Genomic DNA, 15087 nt, shown 5'->3' on the forward strand with positions numbered 1-15087 from the left:
CTTGGCTGAACCCATGTCTTTACCCACACCTGGAAGCTCAGAGCTTCCAGTTCTCTTCTTCCTTTTCTGCGCTTTTTCTGTCCTCTCTCTGTACGGCTCACCATGGTGTGAGCACACTGGCCACAACAGGCGGCCCCCCGGCCTGGCTGTTTCCCTCCTGCCTGGGACTTTGTCTCCCGTCGGAGGCTAGAGTCCATTCAGTCAGGCTATAGCACTGCCCCCTGCACACTTGGACGCCTATGTGTTTCAGGGCTTGAGGTGATCATTGCATCTGGCCTCACGGCCCCAGATGCCTTTTGCGGGTGTTTTCACGGTTTTAGTCATGGGTAACAAGCCATCCTGACCTCCGGCCTCCCCGCTGGGATGTCCTTTGGATGCCCTTCAACCTCACACTTATCTGTCTCTGTCCAAATAAATGGCCCCATTAAAACTATAGACGTTTGTGGGTTCCAGCCTTTTGCCCCTCCCCTCTGCGGCTTTTGTTATGGCATGGCGGCTCTCCAACAGAGCAGACTACACTCGGCAGTCGCCATCTTGGCTGAGGGCCAGGTCACGTGACCACACTCTCCCGGTTTTAGTCCCAGTTTTACCCTGCCTTCTCACCCAGTTTTCACTAAAATCCTGTTACATATGTTTTAAACAATGTCACGCCTCTGATAGGGCCCATCAGAGTCGTCCACATTGCCCAATTCCTGTTCACTCTTTCTATACATAATAATACATATATTTTAAACTGGTATGTACCTTTAAGTCTCTTAAACTGTTCTCTACCATTGTCAGTTCTGCCACTAACCTTATATTACAAGCAGTTCTTTTTCCTTCTTTCTGCCTTTTTAAGTTGAGAGTCACTACAGTCAAGCTCAGACTCAACTTTCCAAACAAATTCTATACTATAGTTATACCTGATAAACAGCCCTCGACTGCTCAGAGATCTGGAAAATATGATATTTAAATATTTAATTATTAAAACTTTTCACAACAACAACAAAAAAAGGAGACAGGTTGGCTCCTAGCAACAGCTCTCTGCTCCCTCCAAAGAAGACAGAAGACAGACACGCGCAGAACAACATCCTTCTGCATTTTGCTTCGACTGCAGAGTGCTGACCATTGGGCAAAACTGCCTTTCGTCTAAACTAAAGACCTCCAGACGTGGACGAAATCTCTGGAATCGACAGCCTAGCTGCTCAGGTCAAGGTAGGCCTGTCTTCCTACAGATTTCTTAGCCCACAGGGTCTTCTGGAACCTGCAGTAAGGAGCAAAGGTCAAATGGCAACCTTCAGTGACCATGGGGGATCCAAATAGAGTAGCTCTGGGTGCCAACCAAGTAAGTTCTTTGTCATTTTTTTAATCAGTAACTCAAGTAAAATCTTATCCTTCTCAAAGATCTCTGACAATTTGACAGCTGAGAGGTTTTGCCAGGTTGAGGTTTTGCCAGGTGACCTCACCAAACAAATTTCAAATCAAATTTATCTCTTATGCCACAGTCATTATATGTCTAAAACTTCTGTTTTCACAAACCCAAGGAGTTCTCGTGAGTTCTAGGGAGCCGAATTAAGGAATCCAACTTAAACAGGTCAGATACCCCCTCAATTCCCTGGTCCTAAATTATTTTTTTCCTTAATTTAACCTCATTCTTTGTTCTGCCAATACCTTAGAGACACCAGACATTTCCATGCCACAGACATCAGTCAAAAGCAAAGAGATCAGTTATGCCAGGATGTGACCAGCACCCAGCCTTCTCTCATGTTCCCCCACCCTCAAAGATGACACCCACAATCAGCCGGAAGCAGTCTTGAGAATTCGCTGCCCCAATTCCTTCAGGATGTGGTGTCTGGTCTCCTGCTTTTTATTATAAGGAAGACCTGGGAATGTTGTGGTTTCCTTCCTCTTTAGGAGACAAGCCACACCCACTCCCATTACCTCTGACCTTCCCACCGCCATCTCTCCCATCTCCCCTTCCTGTTCCCTTGGTGTGCGCACATGTGTCTCTCTGTCTCTCTGTCTCTCACTCTCTCTTCCTCTCTCTCCCTCTCTCCCTCAATAAATGTTTTATGGCTATTTTCTGTGCCTGCTTACACGTGCCTGCTGCTTTTGGGAATTCCGCCGAATGCCTCCCCCCCATGGGAACTCCGCCGCTGCTCGGGTGCCAGACTCTGGAGCTGGAGCCCAGGGGGTCCACCCCCCCACACATTTTAAGAATAACAATTGCCCCGTAAATTCACTGCAATATTAGCTACATATGACATCAGCCTTCCTTTCTGTCTTGGCCTTAGGCATTCAACCCACCTTGTGTTTTGTTTTACTTGAGATAGGGTTCCAATTCCCAGGAATTGAATATCTGTCTCTTGAAGAGGCCTATCTGGATATCAAGATTCTGAAGTAATGATAGTCACATTCTTACTTGTATGGAGTAATCCCTCAATTACAATGTCATTTATACACATTCTTAGCTTTGGTCTTTGATCATTTATAGAAGTCTTCCAAAATATATGTTTCCTACTTCCTACTGGAGTTTTTGACTAATTCCCCAGGTCCATTTCATCATCTAGAACAGTATGGTTTTTTACAGTAGGCATTGAATTATTTAATTGTTTAATTGTTGACTGAGGTTTCTGTCCCACCAGGTCCTGCAGTCATTTAGTCACAAAGAAAACACACAGAGATTTACATTAATTATAAACTGATTGGCCTATTAGCTCAAGCTTCTTATTAACTCTTATAACTTATATTAGTCCATAATTCTTATCTGTGTTAGCCACGTGACTTGGTACCTTTATTGGCAAGGCAGTCACATTTTGCTATCTTGCTTCCTCTATAGCTGGGTCATGACTGCAGACTGACCTTTTTCCCAGAATTCTCCTGTTCTCATTGCTCCACCTCTACTTTCTGCCTGGTCGTCCCACCTATACTTCCTGCCTGGTTACTGGCCAATTAGCATTTTATTAAACAAGTACAAGAAATAAATCTTTACAGGGTAAAACCATTCTCCCACAGCACACATTTTTGTTTTAATGTCACTACCATGAAGTTTTTATTTGTATAGCTTTGTAGTCGAAATTGAAATCAGCAGCGGTGATGCCTCTGGAAGGTTTCTATTGTAAAGAATTGTTTTAGTTATCCTGAGATTTTGTGTTTGAATATAAAGTTGAGTATTGCTCTTTCAAGATCTGAAAAGAATCTTGAAATTTGGATTTTAATGGGAATCAAATTGAATCTATAGATTATTTTTGGTAAAATGGTTGATTTTACCTTGTTAATCCTACTGATCCATGAGCATGGGAGATACTCCTATCTTCTGATAGCTTCTTTGATTTCTTTCTTCAAAGACTTGAAGTTTCTGTTATACAGATATTTCACTTGCTTATTTAACATTGCATCAAAATATTTTTTATTATTTGAGGCTATAGGTGTTGATTCTCTTATTTCTTTCTCAGAAATAAATTCTTTACTGTTCATATATAGGAGGGCCACTGATTTTTTTTATTTTTAGGTAATCTTGTATCTAGGCGCTTGACTAAAGGTATTTATCAGTTGTAAAAGTTTCCTGGTATCCTGGTAGAGAGTTTGGATTTACTTATGTATATCATATCATCTGCAAGTATTGATTCTTTGGTTTCTTTTTTCCAATTTATATCCCTTTGATTTCCTTTAGTTGTCTTATTGTTCTAGGTAGTACTTCAAGTACTATATTGAATAGGCATGGAGAGAATAGACCACTTTGTCTTGTTCCTGAAATTAGTGGAATTTCTTTGAGTTTCTCTCCATTTAATTTGATGTTGGCCATTGGCTTGTTGTACATTGCTTTTATTATGCTTAAGTATATCCCTTGTATTCCTGGTCTCTCCGAAACTTTTATCGTGAAGAGGTGTTGCGTTCTGTCAAAGACTTTTTGTCATCTAATGAGATGATCATGTTGTTTTTATCCTTCAATTTGTTTATATGGTGGATTATATTGACTGATTTTTGTATGTTTAACTAACCCTGCATTTCTGGAATGAAGCCTAGTTGACCATGATGGATCGTAATATATAGATCATATACACATATATGTATAGAGCTTATATGTGTGTAAATCATATGTGTGTGTGTCTGTGTGTGTGCCTTTCTATTTGGTGTTTTTGTGGGATTCCCAAGTGCGCAAATGAGTGAGTTTGTTTCTTCTGCTTTTACTTGGACTCTATTTGTTCTGTTTGTTTATTTTGTCCAATTCAGTAACATTAGATTTGTTTTATTTTACTTTGATTTATTTTATTTATTAGAAGACTGTTTGTTTTCTTTCCTTTGGAATATGAAAATTTATTACTGTGTTTCCATGGTCAAAATTTATGATCTTGGTCTTTCCTTGTTGCCTTTGTACAGGGACAAAAGAGACACGTTGCTTACTTTAACAAACTGAAATTGGGTTTCAGCAAAATCACCTGCAGCATGACCTTTTGGACTAAATCCAACAACCAGAATCTCATGGTTTTCCGCAGCGATGTTTAAGCAACCACCCTTGGGCTCAAACTCTGTGACCTTTCTGTTCCTGATAAGCTGCACACTGACGCACTTCCTGACAGTGGAATTCATCTGTTTGGCTTCCCAGTACAGTTCTCTTTACGTGAGAAGCACCTCCAAAGGGTTTGTCTTCAGGGCTTTCTTGTGTTGTTCATCATGCCTTTTCTGGTCACATCTGTGACTACAGAGCTTCCTGACAGTACACAGACCAGGAGACTTGCCTGTCTTTCTGAGTCACAGGCCCAAATGCCTATTTGCTTTCTAATGAGAGACAGAAGGGGTGGATCTATCTAGCTGAGAGGGGAGATAGGGAGGGATTAGGAAAAGTGGAGGAAGGGGAACTGTAATGAGGATATATTATGTGAGGGGAAAAAATCTATTTTCTTTTTTTTTTTATTAATTAATTTATTTAATTATTAAAGATTTCTGCCTCTTCCCCGCCACCACCTCCCATTCCCTCCCCCTCCCCCAATCAAGTCTTCCTTCCTCCTCAGCCCAAAGAGCAAGCAGGTTTCTCTGCCCTGTGGGAGGTCCAAGGACCACCCACCTCCATCCAGGTCTATTAAGGTGAGCATCCAAACTACCTGGGCTCCCACAAAGCCATTACGTGCAATAGGATCAAGAACCCATTGCCATTGTTCTTCAGTTCTCAGTAGTCCTCATTGTCCATTATGTTCCGCGAGACCGGTTTTGTCCCATGCTTTTTCAGTCCCCGGCCAGCTGACCTTGGTGAGTTCCCGATAGAACATCCCCATTGCCTCAGTGTGTGGGTGCACCCCTCGCAGTCCTGAGTTCCTTGCTCGTGCTCACTCTCCAGATGTCCTTCAATGGAAGAATGGATGAAGAAAGTATGGAATATATACATATTAGAGTACTACTCAGCAGTAAAAAACAATGACTTCTTGAATTTTGCATACAAATGGACGGAAATTGAAAACACTATCCTGAGTGAGGTAAGCCAGACCCCAAAAGAGGAACATGGGATGTACTCACTCATATTTGGTTTCTAGCCATAAATAAAGGACATTGAGACTATAATTCGTGATTCTAGAGAAGCTAAATAAGAAGGTGAACCCAAAGAAAAACATATAAGCATCCCCCTGAATATTAACCTTCATCAGGCGATGAAAGAAGACAGAGACAGAGACCAACATTGGAGCACTGGACTGAAGTCTCACGATCCGAAAAAATCTATTTTCAATAAAAAGAAAATATGCCAGTTTCAGAAGGAATGTCCTCAACCCTTTTTTTCTGTCAAAAAGAAAAAATAAAAACAGAGAAACTTAATCTCTATTTTGCAAGACAATTTTATATGATAGAGTTTAAGAGTCCTTGACTCCTTGAGCTCTGAGGTTCTGAAATCACCTGAGAATTATCTAAATTTTGAGGAAACCTTTGGAGAGAAAGTTCGCAAATTTCTTCAAATTGGATCACCCCCAGATCTCAGAAAATAATGTCGTGGCTACATTAACAATGTGAGGCAGTCAGAGTCCCCCTCCCCAGGAACCCCAGTAGTCTTAATTGCTGTCACCACTCCTAACCCTCAAGAGAAAGATTTCCATATTGCTTTGTCTCGGCAGAAAGATATTCACCTCTATCCCACCATTGAAAACGTTTTTTTTATTTTTTCCTTCAGAGTCACAGAAGCCTGACCTGTGGAGTTTTATGCTGTTCTCTGACAGTCCGAGTTTGAACTTTAGTCCTCATGTGAAAGTCTGATGAGCAACCACCCTGCATACCTGCCTGGTGAGTCAGGTCAGCTCTCATCCTTGATGCTAGGATGGTCTCACAGACCATAGAGCTGTTCCTCACACTCTAAAGTTACATGTGTGTGAGAGAGAGAATTTTGTCAATGAACATCTAAGTGCATTTTCATAATACTGTTTACATTTCAAAATCAGTAGTCAGTGTTCAGCAACAGTTTCATCTCCCTGGCCATGCTGTTAGCCAACTGTCTATCGTCTCAATAATCACATATTCATATATCCCCCCCCTGCTCATGCACTCATTGCTGAGTTCCATCATCTATATGCCACACTTTGTATACTCAGTCTTCAATTATTACCCTAGTGGTGAGGTCAGCCTCTAAGGAATAAAGGGAGAAACAGAGAGATTTCCAATCAAATCTAGTAATCTAATTACAGCTCGGCGCTCTCTCTCTCTCTCTCTCTCTCTCTCTCTCTCTCTCTCTCTCTCTTTCTCTCCCTCTCTCTCTCTCTTTCTCTTTCTCTCCCCTCTCTTCTCTCCATCACTCTCTTCCTCCCCATCCATATCTATTCCTTTATTCAATACTCAGTATTAATTTAGAAGGTTGATTTGGTGCTTTTTTCTTTCCTTATTCTGATCATTTTCTAGCAAGCCTTTCACCTGTATCTGTGATTACAATTCAATGCCTTCTCAATTTATTGAGACAAAATAATCTGTCCATTTCAAATGGTTTTTGGATTACATGAAGTTTAAATTTTTCACACCAGAGTTCTGTGTCAAGACACTTACCTTGTGCTTTCTTAGATCAATAATATTTCTGATTTTCTAGATGTCATCTAGTGTCTAAGGTAGCTGATATTATTTCCTAAGTTTCTGAGAAAGGTGAACATTTGAGACATCAAAAATTGTTTGATAATTTTTGTTTCATTTCCAGTTGATAAATAATAACTACACATATTTATGGAGGACAATGTGCCATTTTTATGAATGTATGTGACAACTATTATATATTCAGCAAAATTCTTCTCAAACTGAATGCTGTGTGATATTATCTGAAACACAGCCTCTCTGTGGGCAGTAATAACTCCATATGCAAACACCCTTTACTTATCTTCTTATCAAAATGAAATAAGACTTCACTGGACCCTTCTCCATTTGCTTTTTTTGTGTACTCAAGCAGCACATAAGTAACGGGAACCACACAAAAACATTTTAGTCAGCCTTGATAAAAATACCTTTTTCGCCACACTGACTCATGCAATTGCATGTGACTTCCGTGTTATTTTCAAAGAAGTCTTAAAATGTAAAAGTACAGTTTGATTTTGTTCTCAATCGAAACACCAAAATTATTTTTCCGTAACTGAGTAAAAATTATTTTTTACAAAAGTGGACCTCGTTCTACATAGTACTAAATCAGGTGCATAATTTCAGACAATAGAATGAATCAATTGCTATCAGTCATAAAGTGGAGATAAGGTGCAGGAAGTCATATCACAGCTGTGATTATCACTGCTGTACACGCTGCTGTGACATAAAAACACACCCACACCCCAGCGCAGTCACTCAGCCTCCTGCAAAACATCACCAGTCGAGAGACGTCAACTCCACCTTTGTCTCCATGGCAATGACAGTCATATCTGAGTTGGGAGCAGAACACAGAAGCAAAGCCGTTTTCTCCAGTGATGCTCATGATTGTTCACGTTTTCTGTCTTGATGCAAACCCAAAGAATTGTCCTAGTAGTTCCTGCCAAGCCCCCTTCACCTCCTTATTCCTTGGACTGTAAATCATAGGGTTCAGCACGGGTGTCAAAATTTCATAGAACAGAGAAGTCAACTTCCACTGAAGAAGAGAGGGGCTGGAGCAGGGTTGGATGTAGAAGGAAATGGCCATAGTATAGCACAGGGCAACCACAGTGAGGTGGGAGGCATAAGTATGGAAGGCTTGCTTTTCCCTCTTTCAACTGAATGTTTAGGATGATGGAGATGACCTGGATGTGGGACAAGAGAATCAGCCTGAATTGTGAGCACATCTGTGGTCTCAACGTGGCTGAATTACAACCACAGATAATGGAAGACAATTTTTGGAAGCTTTATATCTTCACTTCCCTACCATGGTTTCTAAGACAGAGATTTGTGCCTGAGGCTGTCAGAGAAATGATGAACAAGACTCAAGGTTCAATTCTCCTATATTTTATATCTAAATGCCCTTCCCTAAAGATATGTACAGTAAAGACTTGATCCATAAGGGAAATGATGAAATTTTAGTGGTTGAAACATAGTAGAAGATCCCCCAGATTGCTGAGAGTGTGTCCCTGAAAGGAACATGGGATCACAGCCTCCTCCTTTCCCTCTTTGTTCTCTGGCTTATGATGTAAAACAGGTTTGTTTCATCCAAAATTCAGGAGCACAAGTTAAACAGGGCCAAAATCAGAAGAGTCTAGTGTTGTAATAGAGAATTGAGGACAATTTTGTTCCTAGTAATTGGTATAAAAACTAAGACACAAAGCAATAAAGTTTACAATAAATTAAAGTATATATTTTAAAATGAAGCAAATTCTGTTCTCAAAAGAACATATAAAGGCGGAGGCACCAGCACACAGGCCTAGGTGGCAGAAGCACCGGCGCACAGACAGTTCCGGCCGGCGGAGGCACCGGCAGGCAGGCCTAGGCGGCGGAAGCAACGGCGCGCAGGCAGGCCCGGGCAGCGGAGGCACCAGCACGCAGGCAAGTCCTGGCGGCAGAGGCACCGGCGTGCAGGCAGGCCCGGGTGGCGGAGGCACCGGCAGTCAGGCCCGGCAGGCAGGCCTAGGCAGCGGAAGCACCAGCGCACAGACAGGCCCGGGCGGCGGAGGCACCAGCACGCAGGCAAGTCCGGGCGGCAGAGGCACCGGCGTGCAGGCAGGCCCGGGTGGCGGAGGCACCGACAATCAGGCCCGGCAGGCCGGCCTAGGCAGCGGAAGCACCGGCGCGCAGGCAGGCCCAGGTGGAGGAGGCACCGGCAGGCAGGCCCGGGCGGCGGAGGCACTGGATACAGGATAGTGCAGGCAAGAAACAGTGAAGCCTGCACTGAGAACAGATTGCCCCGCTACAATTAAATCAAACCCAATAGATAGCATTGGTAAGAGGAGATGGGCAGACGCCAAGGCAAGAATTCACCCAACAATCTGAAAAACAACATGAAAACACCAGAACCCAATGATCTTACAACACAAGGACTTGAACACCCTATCACAGGAGAAGAGGAAAAAACTGACTTTTTGAAAGCAATAGAGTCCCTTAAACAACATGTAAAAAACGCCCTCATAGAAATGGATGAGAAGTATAACAAAAAGTTTGAAGAAATGAGTAAATACGTAAATGATACCCTGGGAAGCCAAGAAAAAAACTATCAAACAGGTAATGGAAACAGTCCAAGAATTGAAAACTGAAATGGAAGCAAGGAAGAAAACACAAACTGAGGACCAGCTGGATATGGCAAATATAGGTCAACGAGCAGAGACTACAGAAACAAGCATAATCAATAGAATACAAGAGATAGAAGAAAGAATCTCAGATTCTGAAGACAACATAGAGAAAATAAACGGACTGATCAAAGAAAACACCAAAACCAACAAATTCTCATCACAAAACATTCAGGAAATATGGGACACAATAAAAAGACCAAACCTAAGAATAATAGGGATAGAAGAAGGAGAAGAGGCACAGCTCAAAGGTCCAGAAAACATTTTTAACAAAATTATGGAAGAAAACTTCCCCAACATAAAGAAAGATATTCCTTTGAATATTCAAGAAGCATACAGAACACCAAACAGACTGGATCAAAAAAAAACGTCCCCTCGCCATATAATAATCAAAACACAAAATATACAGATTAAAGAAAGAATATTAAGAGCTGCAAAGGAAAAAGGCCAAGTAACTTATAAAGGTAAACCGATCAGACTTACACCTGACTTCTCTATGGAAACCATGAAAGCCAGAAGGTCCTGGATAGAGGTACTACAGAAACTAAGAGATCATGGATGCAAACCCAAACTACTATACCCAGCCAAGCTATCGTTCACTATCAATGGAGAAAACAAGACATTCCAGGATAAGAACAAATTTAAACAATACGTTGCCACAAATCCAGCCCTACAGAAAGTAATAGAAGGAAAATCACAACCCAAGGAATCCAACATTGCCAACACTGCCTACAATAACCCAGGCATCTAGCGACCCTTCAACAGCACAACTCAAAGAAGGGAGACACACAAACTCTTCTACCAAAAGCAGTAAGAATAACCGGAGTTAACAACCACTGGTCATTAATATCACTTAATATTAATGGTCTCAATTCACCAATAAAAAGGCACAGGCTAAGAGATTGGATACGAAAACAGGATCCAACAGTCTGCTGTTTGCAAGAAACTCATCTCAACCACAAAGACAGGCATCTACTCAGAGTAAAGGGTTGGGAAAAGGTTTTTCAAGCAAATGGTCCTAAGAAAAAAGCAGGTGTGGCCATACTAATTTCTAACAAAACTGACTTCAAACTAAAATCAATCAGAAGAGATCGACAGGGACACTTTATACTCATAACAGGAACGATTCAGCAGGATGAAGTCTCAATCCTGAATATCTATGCCCCTAATATAAAAGCACCCACTTATGTAAAAGAAATACTGCTAAAACTCAAGGCAGACATCAAATCACACACACTAGTAGTAGGAGACTTCAACACACCTCTCTCACCAATGGACAGGTCAATCAGACAGAAAACTAATAGAGAATTAAGAGAATTGTTGGAGGTAATGAATCAAATGGACTTAACAGACATCTATAGAACACTCCACCCAAATAGGAAAGAATACACCTTCTTCTCTGCAGCTCATGGAACCTTCTCGAAAATTGACCACATACTTGGAAACAAAGGAAATCTCCACAGATACAAAAAAATATCAGTGTCCACCTGTGTCTTATCAGATCACCATGGATTAAAGTTAGAAGCCACCAACAAAGCTACCCCCAGAAAGCTGACAAACTCATGGAAACTGAACAGTCAACTACTGAACCACACCTGGGTCAAGGAAGAAATTAAGAAAGAAATTAAACTCTTCCTTGAATTTAATGAAAACAAAGAGACAACATACTCAAACCTATGGGACACGATGAAAGCAGTGCTAAGAGGAAAGTTCATAGCACTAAGTGCCCACTTAAAGAAAACGGAGAAAGCATACATTGGGGACTTAACAGCACACCTGAAAGCTCTAGAAAAAAAAGAAGCAGACGCGCCCAGGAGGAGTAGAAGACTGGAAATAATCAAACTGAGGGCAGAAATCAACAAAATAGAAACACAGAAAACAGTCCAAAGAATCAATGAAACAAAAAGTTGGTTCTTGGAGAAAATCAACAAGATTGACAAACCCCTATCCAAACTAATTAAACGACAGAGAGAGAACACGCAAATAAATAAGATCAGAAATGAAAAGGGGGACATAACCACAGACACAGAGGAAATTCAGAGAATCATTAGATCTTACTACAAAAGCCTGTATGCCACAAAACTGGAAAATGCAAAAGAAATGGACACTTTTTTAGATAAGTACCATATACCAAACCTAAACCAAGACCAGGTGAACGATCTAAATAGACCTGTTAGTCGCGAAGAATTAGAAACAGTTATCAAAAATCTCCCTTCCAAAAAAAGCCCAGGGCCAGATGGTTTCAATGCAGAATTCTACCAGAACTTCCAAGAAGAGCTAATACCTATACTTCTTAATGTATTTCACAATATAGAAACAGAAGAGTCATTGCCAAATTCCTTTTATGAAGCTACAGTTACCCTGATACCAAAACCACACAAAGGCCCAACCAAGAAAGAGAATTACAGGCCTATCTCACTCATGAACATCGACGCAAAAATTCTCAATAAAATACTGGCAAACCGAATCCAAGAACACATTAGAAAAGTTATCCATTATGATCAAGTAGGCTTCATTCCAGAGATGCAGGGCTGGTTCAACATACGCAAATCTATCAATGTAATCAACCATATAAATAAACTGAAAGAAAAAAACCATATGATTATTTCATTAGATGCTGAAAAAGCATTCGACAAAATTCAACACTCCTTTATGATAAAGGTCTTGGAGAGATTAGGGATACAAGGGGCATACCTAAATATAATAAAAGCTATTTACAGCAAGCCGACAGCTAACATTAAATTAAATGGAGAAAAACTCAAAGCCATCCCACTAAAATCAGGAACACGACAAGGATGTCCACTCTCTCCATACCTCTTCAATATAGTGCTTGAAGTTCTAGCAATAGCAATAAGACAACATAAGGGGATCAAGGGGATCCATATTGGAAAGGAAGAAGTTAAGCTTTCATTATTTGCAGATGATATGATAGTATACATAACCGACCCCAAAAACTCTACCAAAGAACTCCTACAGCTGATAAACACCTTTGGTAATGTGGCAGGATACAAAATCAACTCCAAAAAATCAGTTGCCTTCCTATACACTAAGGATAAGGAAGCAGAGAGGGAAATCAGAGAAGCATCACCTTTCACGATAGCCACAAATAGCATAAAATACCTTGGGGTAACTCTGACCAAGGAAGTGAAAGATCTATTTGGCAAGAACTTTAAGTCTTTGAAGAAAGAAATTGAAGAGGATACCAGAAAATGGAAGGACCTCCCTTGCTCTTGGATTGGGAGGATCAACATAGTAAAAATGGCAATTCTACCAAAAGCAATCTATAGATTCAACGCAATCCCCATCAAAATCCCATCAAAATTCTTCACAGATCTGGAGAAGACAATAATCAACTTTATATGGAAAAACAAAAAACCCAGGATAGCCAAAACAATCTTATACAATAAAGGATTGTCTGGAGGCATTACCATCCCTGACTTCAAACTCTATTACAGAGCTACAGTACTGAAAACGGCTTGGTACTGGCATAAAAACAGAGAAGTCGACCAATGGAATAGAATAGAAGACCCTGACTTTAGCCCACAAACCTATGAACACCTGATTTTCGATAAAGGAGCTAAAAGTATACAATGGAAAAAAGAGAGCATCTTCAACAAATTGTGCTGGCAAAACTGGAAGTCAATCTGTAGAAGAATGAAAATAGATCCATATATATCACCATGCACAAAACTCAAGTCCAAATGGATTAAAGACCTCAATATCAGTCCAAACACACTGAATCTGATAGAAGAGAAAGTGGGAAGTACTCTACAACACATGGGCACAGGAGAACACTTCCTACGTACAACCCCAGCAGCACAAACACTAAGAACATCATTGAATAAATGGGACCTCCTGAGACTGAGAAGCTTCTGTAAAGCAAAGGACACTGTCACTAAGACAGAAAGGCAACCCACTGACTGGGAGAAGATCTTCACCAACCCCGCAACTGACAAAGGTCTGATATCCAAAATATACAAAGAACTCAAGAAATTAGACCGTAAAAGGTTAATCAATCCAATTATAAAATGGGGCACTGAGCTGAACAGAGACTTTTCAACAGAAGAAGTTCAAATGGCCAAAAGTCACTTAAGACCATGCTCAACTTCCTTAGCAATCAGGGAAATGCAAATCAAGACAACATTAAGATACCATCTTACACCGGTCAGAATGGCTAAAATCAAAAACACCAATGATAGCCTCTGCTGGAGAGGTTGTGGAGAAAGGGGCACTCTCATCCATTGTTGGTGGGAATGCAAACTTGTGCAACCACTTTGGAAAGCAGTGTGGCGGTTTCTCAGGAAAGTCGGGTTCAACCTACCTCTTGACCCAGCAATACCACTATTGGGAATATACCCAAGAGATGCCCAAACATACAACAAAAGTATATGCTCAACTATGTTCATAGCAGCATTGTTTGTAATTGCCAGAACCTGGAAACAACCTAGATGTCCTTCAATGGAAGAATGGATGAAGAAAGTATGGAATATATACATATTAGAGTACTACTCAGCAGTAAAAAACAATGACTTCTTGAATTTTGCATACAAATGGACGGAAATTGAAAACACTATCCTGAGTGAGGTAAGCCAGACCCAAAAAGAGGAACATGGGATGTACTCACTCATATTTGGTTTCTAGCCATAAATAAAGGACATTGAGACTATAATTCGTGACTCTAGAGAAGCTAAATAAGAAGGTGAACCCAAAAAAAAACATATAAGCATCCCCCTGAATATTAACCTTCATCAGGCGATGAAAGAAGACAGAGACAGAGACCAACATTGGAGCACTGGACTGAAGTCTCACGATCCAAAGGAGGAGCAGAAGGAGAGTGAGCATGAGCAAGGAACTCAGGACGGCGAGGGGTGCACCCACACACTGAGGCAATGGGGATGATCTATCGGGAACTCACCAAGGCCAGCTGGCCGGGGACTGAAAAAGCATGGGACAAAACCGGTCTCGCTGAACATAATGGACAATGAGGACTACTGAGAACTGAAGAACAATGGCAATGGGTTCTTGATCCTATTGCATGTAATGGCTTTGTGGGAGCCCAGGTAGTTTGGATGCTCACCTTAATAGACCTGGATGGAGGTGGGTGGTCCTTGGACCTCCCACAGGGCAGAGAAACCTGCTTACTCTTTGGGCTGAGGAGGAAGGAAGACTTGATTGGGGGAGGGGGAGGGAATGGGAGGTGGTGGCGGGGAAGAGGCAGAAATCTTTAATAATTAAATTAATTAATTAATAAAAAAAATTAAAAAAAAGAACATATAAAGGCATAAAAATGTAGAGATTTATATGCAATCAGAGCTAAGTTACTATCAGCTTGAAGTAGGCTGTCTTGAAGTATAATGCTATAAAGCATTCTATACAACCACAATTAAAAACAAAGCAACCAAAAACAAAACAAATGAAATAA

General features: G+C 41.0%; 1 pseudogene; it reads right to left on the bottom strand.

Moving 5' to 3' along the window:
* Positions 1–4323: 4323 nt before the first annotated feature.
* LOC130887719 (40S ribosomal protein S23-like) overlaps positions 4324–15087 on the bottom strand; it is a 38588-nt pseudogene continuing 27824 nt past the window's right edge.

Source organism: Chionomys nivalis, chromosome 1 (genome assembly GCF_950005125.1).
Source record: "Chionomys nivalis chromosome 1, mChiNiv1.1, whole genome shotgun sequence".
NCBI lineage: Eukaryota > Metazoa > Chordata > Mammalia > Rodentia > Cricetidae > Chionomys > Chionomys nivalis.